This window comes from Octodon degus, unplaced genomic scaffold, assembly GCF_000260255.1.
Source record: "Octodon degus isolate 3935 unplaced genomic scaffold, OctDeg1.0 scaffold00055, whole genome shotgun sequence".
Taxonomy (NCBI): Eukaryota; Metazoa; Chordata; class Mammalia; order Rodentia; family Octodontidae; genus Octodon; species Octodon degus.
Genome location: NW_004524631.1, coordinates 12,114,894 through 12,120,570, shown reverse-complemented (window position 1 = coordinate 12,120,570; position 5,677 = coordinate 12,114,894). Strand labels below are relative to the sequence as shown.

The 5,677-nt window shown below is 41.9% G+C and overlaps 2 non-coding genes and 1 pseudogene across 2 annotated transcripts; 2 read left to right on the top strand and 1 right to left on the bottom strand.

Annotated features, from left to right (window-relative positions):
- Nucleotides 1-592: 592 nt before the first annotated feature.
- The window catches only part of LOC101559829, a 38,135-nt pseudogene continuing 33,050 nt past the window's right edge, over nucleotides 593-5,677 (bottom strand).
- LOC111817346 lies at nucleotides 3,375-3,454 on the top strand. The gene has a single exon (XR_002821573.1). It is a non-coding gene; the product is annotated as a small nucleolar RNA U2-19 (small nucleolar RNA).
- On the top strand, nucleotides 3,726-3,795 carry LOC111817345. The gene has a single exon (XR_002821572.1). It is a non-coding gene; the product is annotated as a small nucleolar RNA U2-30 (small nucleolar RNA).

Genomic DNA, 5,677 nt, shown 5'->3' with positions numbered 1-5,677 from the left:
GGCGCAGGGTAGCAGGAACCTCTACGCACACTCACCGGACCTGGGCTAGGACTGGGTCTCTATTGTGTGTTTTAATGTGTATAGGACACCTGCCTTTTTTTATTCCAATAGTTCTCCACTTTATTAAGGTTGACTAACAAGGTATTGTATATCTAAATATTTAAGTATTTAAAGATATTTAGATTGTTTTTCCATAATTAGTTAATTTAGGCACATTGGTTTGTATTTCAGAGAAAATGCCTGTTTTTAGGATACAAATAGGAACAAATACAATTTGCTAATATCACAAAGATGACTTCAGATCTCAGTTAATGTCTTTCCTAAAATGTAACCATTCAGTCTTCGATGACAAAAGAGATCAACAGCAACTGCTTAAATCTGTTTGCATGATATTCTGGTAACTTAGAAATCCCTGAAAGAACAGTGAGCTGTGATAACTGGAAAACTGAGAACACCAGCACGGCTTAGCTGTGAAGTATTTAACAGAAGGCCACAAAGGAGGTAGAACTACAGGTATTGTTTAGTAATGCATCGAAACGGCATTGCCCACTGCAAGTGCTGCACAGAAACCTGGTCACCTCCTCTGGATCCATCACTTTGGGTAAGTTTTCACTATTATTCCATGTCCCTGCCCTCTGGCTGCATAGGCAGCCATCAAGGTATACTGGCCTCCTTCCTTTCATAACCTGTTGGCAGCTGTTATGACCAAGCGGCAGCCACTGGCTCCAAATGGGCGGCCCAGGGACAGTGATCCACTCCAGGTATTAAACATCTCTAAAGGAGGTGATCCAACCTTGGTTTTGGGCAAACAAATCAGAATCCATGGCTTTAAAATTAGCCAAATTTCATGCATCACCACACCCGGACTCTGTCACTGGCTCAGCACAGCCTGGGGGTGAGACCAGTGTGGCATTCGGGACAGGGAATTGAACCCTGGTCCCTGAGCTTGCCAAAGCAGGTGCTTAGTTCATTGAGCTATCTTGCCAGCCCTGCCCTTTTCATTTCTTTTTTTGAAAAATAATTTTATTGAGAAACAAATAGCAATGAGACAGTTTCAAAACCGATTACTAGCACAATTTCAATAATTAATACATTGCATATTGTTGTCTTCTTAGTGGTTATTCATAGTACAAGATGCAGACATGATATCCTGTCCACAAACACTATTAGAACAAATCTTTCTTCTCATTGAATTAAGAGGAAGTAGCTGTATATCTATCCTAAATATTTTGAATATACAGATACAAAATGGTCCTTCATTTGTATCACCCTTTTTTGTTTAGTTTCGTCAAAGAAGGGTTTTCCATTGTCATTTAAATATTGTAGGTGCGTGAATTTAACAAAATATTCCAATAAAGTCCAGTAGTCCATAATAGTAGTGGGCTATCCAATGGATTGGCAATGTCGGAAGTTGTTGGCTTGAGCCTTTTATAGCTCAGCATATTAATATGGCTTTACTTCTATACTCTGTTTTTATGCTTTTCTTCTGGATGGCTAAGATCAAGACAAAGCAAGACCTATATAACAAGAAATGTAACTTTGTATCTGACAAGGTCAGTCAGATCCCCTCAGGATTTACCCTGAAACCCTGTACTGTAGTTTGTAGATCCTTTGTCAGTGTCAGCCGTGTGGATGAGTCACAGCCATTGCTTGACCAATTTGCTCTTTGTGAAAGCCTGAGAGAATATTTTCTCTCCGTGTGACTCCTAAGGCACACTCTACATCATCAATCACTTTCCTCTGTGGTCCTATAATCTCCTTGATCAGAAAATTTAGGACACACCTGAGTTACAGGATGTTACAGTACAGGTTCTCCTATGTCCTGAGTCCTCACTGACCTTGAAAGGCTATGCCTTTTTCATTTCTAATTGTATGGATTTGAATCTTTGCTTTCCTTTTTTTGATAAGTATTATTAAAGATTTATACATTTTGTTTAATCTTTCAAAGAGACAAGCTTTCGATTCACTGATTCTTTTTATTTTTTAAGTGTCATTGTATTAATTTGTGTCTTGACTTTTGTAATTTCCTTACTTGTCCTACCTATACCTTGAAATTGTTCTTGTTTTTCTAGATCCTTAGGATTTATTATTAAGCCATTTATTTGTACTTCTTCTGTATTTCTGATGTGGGAAATGACCACCATAAACTTACCTTTTAAGACTGGTTTCAGGGCCAGGGAGATAGCTCAGTAGAATAAGCTCTTGCCTAGCAAGCGCAAGGGCCTGAGTTCAATCCCTGGTTCCACAAAAAAAAAAAACAAAAACAAAAACAAACAAACAAAAAAAAAGACTGGTTTCATTGTGTCCCAGGTTTGGTTGTGATATGTTTCACTGGTATTATGGTTTGCTTAGTTTCATGGTATATTTTACTATTGATTTTTAGTTTCATTGCACTATGACCTGATGATATGTATGAAATAAACTTCACTCCTTTGCATATAAAAAATAAATAAAATAAAATTAGCCAAAATTTGACCTGCAAGGCTTCATGAAATTCAGAAACATCAATATCACTCATGGTTAATCCTGCCTTTTCTAGAACTTTTGGAGTAGCATATGTTGGCCCTAGTAAAAGTTGATCTTTTGGATCCTGGGACACATATACACAATCCCTCAAATATGCCTTTGGCTTATATCCCATGGCCAGAGCTTTGTCCTCAGACATTATCAGCTTCACAGAAGCACCATCCATCAGAAAAGAATTTGCAGCTGTCACTGTGCCATAGGGCTTGATAAAAGCAGGTTTTCGTTTCGCCATCTGCTCCATTGAGGAAGATGACATTATCTTTGCTAACTGTATCTCTTCCTGGAAACCTGAAGGGCACAATATCAGAAAGGAGTCCTTCACCCTGTGCCTTCTTGGCCATACTGTGAGGACACAACTCATATTCATCCTGCTCTGGCTGAGAAACTGCAAAGGCAGCAGCCATGCAGTCTGCAGAGTGGCCCGTGGTCTCACTGGTAGAGAACTCAGCCACCGCGGGAAGCTCAGGTGACAGGAAATTCAGTCTGAATTTAGAGAGCAAAGACAAGCTCTGGCTCAGAGTCTTGGCTTTATCGAGATCAAGCGTCGTCTTCCTCATTTTCCTTGAGTGACGAATACGGATGTCGGACATTAACTCGACACCACCCACTACGACCACATCAGACTGGTCAGAAGCAGTCAGGCCAATGGCTGTGGTCAAGGCCTGATTTGAGGAGATGTAAGCCATGGTGACAGTGTGAGCAGGAGTCTTGTCAGAGAAGCCAGCTCCGAGGGCAGCCTCTCTAGCCACATTGCTTGTTTTCACTTCCTGAATAACTGTGCCAAAGGTGATATAATCCATGACTTCATTTGGGACATTGGTCCATGTAACAAACCCAAAAGTACTGCTCTACAATGATGAAAATAGCCAAATTTGAGCATCAGAAGACCTTCCAGTCTCCCTGATGCATGATCTCTATAGTTCTGGGAAGCAGATTTTTAAAATAATTTAAAACAGAAAGGGCTATGTCCTCTGTGTATGAGTGTGTGTGTGTGTGTGTGTGTGTGTGTGTGTGTGTGTGTTTACAGGTCTGTGTGTCTGCCAACCTACATTCACACATGCATGTTCATAATGCTAACTGAGTAATAGAACATTCTGATAGGTGAATGAGAGTGGAAATGTGTGTCTCTGTGTGTGTGTCTGTGCGTGTATGTGTGTGTGTGTGTGTGTGTGTGTGTGTGTGTAAGGCTAATCATTTCTGAGCAATGATGAAAAGGTTTTACTACTGACCTTTGTAACTATGAAGGCTTCTACACTTGACCTGAGCTCAGAACTGAGAGGAAAAAAGTGCTGCTCTAGCCCAATCATGTGGCATCAAGTCTTTATATGAAGTGCCTGACAGCAAAAATGGAATTTGAACACCATTTACTACCACAATATTCCTTAGATTGGGTTTGGCTAAGGTCTTCTTCAATTTGAACTGGACAGCTGCACCTGCTCATAGCTGGGAGAAACAGCTCAAGGGTCTTACACAAAATCTGAGGGCCCATTTTAATGTACTGGGAAGGTTTTTAAAAGCATAAGCCAATGGGGCTGGTGAGATGGCTCAGTGGTCTAAAGCACCTACTTAGAACAAGCTTAGCAAAGCACAGGGACCACGGTTCAATCCCCCAGCACCACATGCCAGCCAGCCCCGCCCCCTGGTGGGCTGAGCTGGCCACACACACACACACACACACACATAAATAAATAAATAATTTTTTTTTAAAAAAGCATAAGCCAAGATGGAAGTCATTCTGAAGTCTTAGCTCACGTCCCCACATTCCTGCTCACACCCTGTGCTCCTGTAAGTCCCAAGATTCTGTCCCTGACACCTGCCTTTTCAAAACACATGCTTGTTTATTTTCTTTGTAATATTTGCTCCTCTATTTTCTATCTCTGATTTCTTTACTATCACTGGGTGTTTCTTTAGGACATGTCAGGTTCTGACAGTAACCAACTTTGTGTTTTTTTCCTAACTTTGTTGTATAACTTCCTTGTGACTACTGTAATATGATGCTTGCCTTTGGTTTGAAATTAAAATCTCAGCACTTGATTGGCATGGAGATCATTTTGAGTTTCAGGCCAGTTTGAGCTACATAGTAAGGTGTTGTCTCAAAAAAGTGAATATTTGTTTTTTTTTAAAGAGAAAAAATTAAAAACAATAAAACAGAATTTCAAAACAGGCTAGTGGCCAGGCGTGGTAGCACATGTCTGTGATCCCAGCACTTGGAAGGCTGAGGCAAGAAGATCACTCACTTTTGCAGCCTCGAGGCACAATTCCTAGATTTCTGAAATAGTAACATCTGGCCTGACTAAATAGTACAATAGCAAGCCATGAAATTTACATACATCCAATCCACAGAGTTTATTCAGATTTCACCAGTTTCCTGTGCACTCTATTGTTGGAATTTATTCCCCTCAATTATATCACATGTCCCACCACCATATATAAGGAGCAAGATGGTTCCATTCCCCAAGTTCCCTGTTCCCGTACTATGAAACAGGGCCACACTTCCCTCTACCCCAATCCCTCCCAGTGCCCCATAGCTAATTATTTTGAGATTATTGTGTGAATATAATTATATAGAGAGAGCACTGGCCCAGCATGTGAGTGAGATGACCCGGGGCCGCTGGATCCTGAGTAAACCAAGAGCCCAGGTCCGACATGTAAGTGAGACCACCTGAGGTGCGCGGATCCTGAATAAATACAGAGCCCCAGGCCCGGCGAGTGAGTGAGAGGACCCGGGCCTATGGGATTCTGAAGAGACCAGGAGGGCAGGCCCAGCGAGTGAGTGAGACTGCCCGGGGCACCAGATCCTGAATAGTCCCAGAGCGCAGGCCCGGAGTGGAACCCTTCAGCAGAACTCCCTGAAAAAAGGCTACAGGCAAGACCCACCCAGCTGATTCAGGAGCAGAACATCTTGCCAGAGTGACACAAAGGGTTCGACTCCAACAGGTGCAGCAGGAAGAAGTGGAGCATAGCAGCCAGACCCTGGCTAGATCCAAGCAACACCTACCTGTAGGAATCTGAACTTCGTAGATCCGGACCTGGTGCTAAGGTAATAACTCTATCTAAGCTCTACATCAAAGGTCAGAAGACAGTGGTATACAAAATGACAAAGAGAAGGAACAAAATGCAGTCTCAGGCCCTGAGTCCACCCAGTACAACT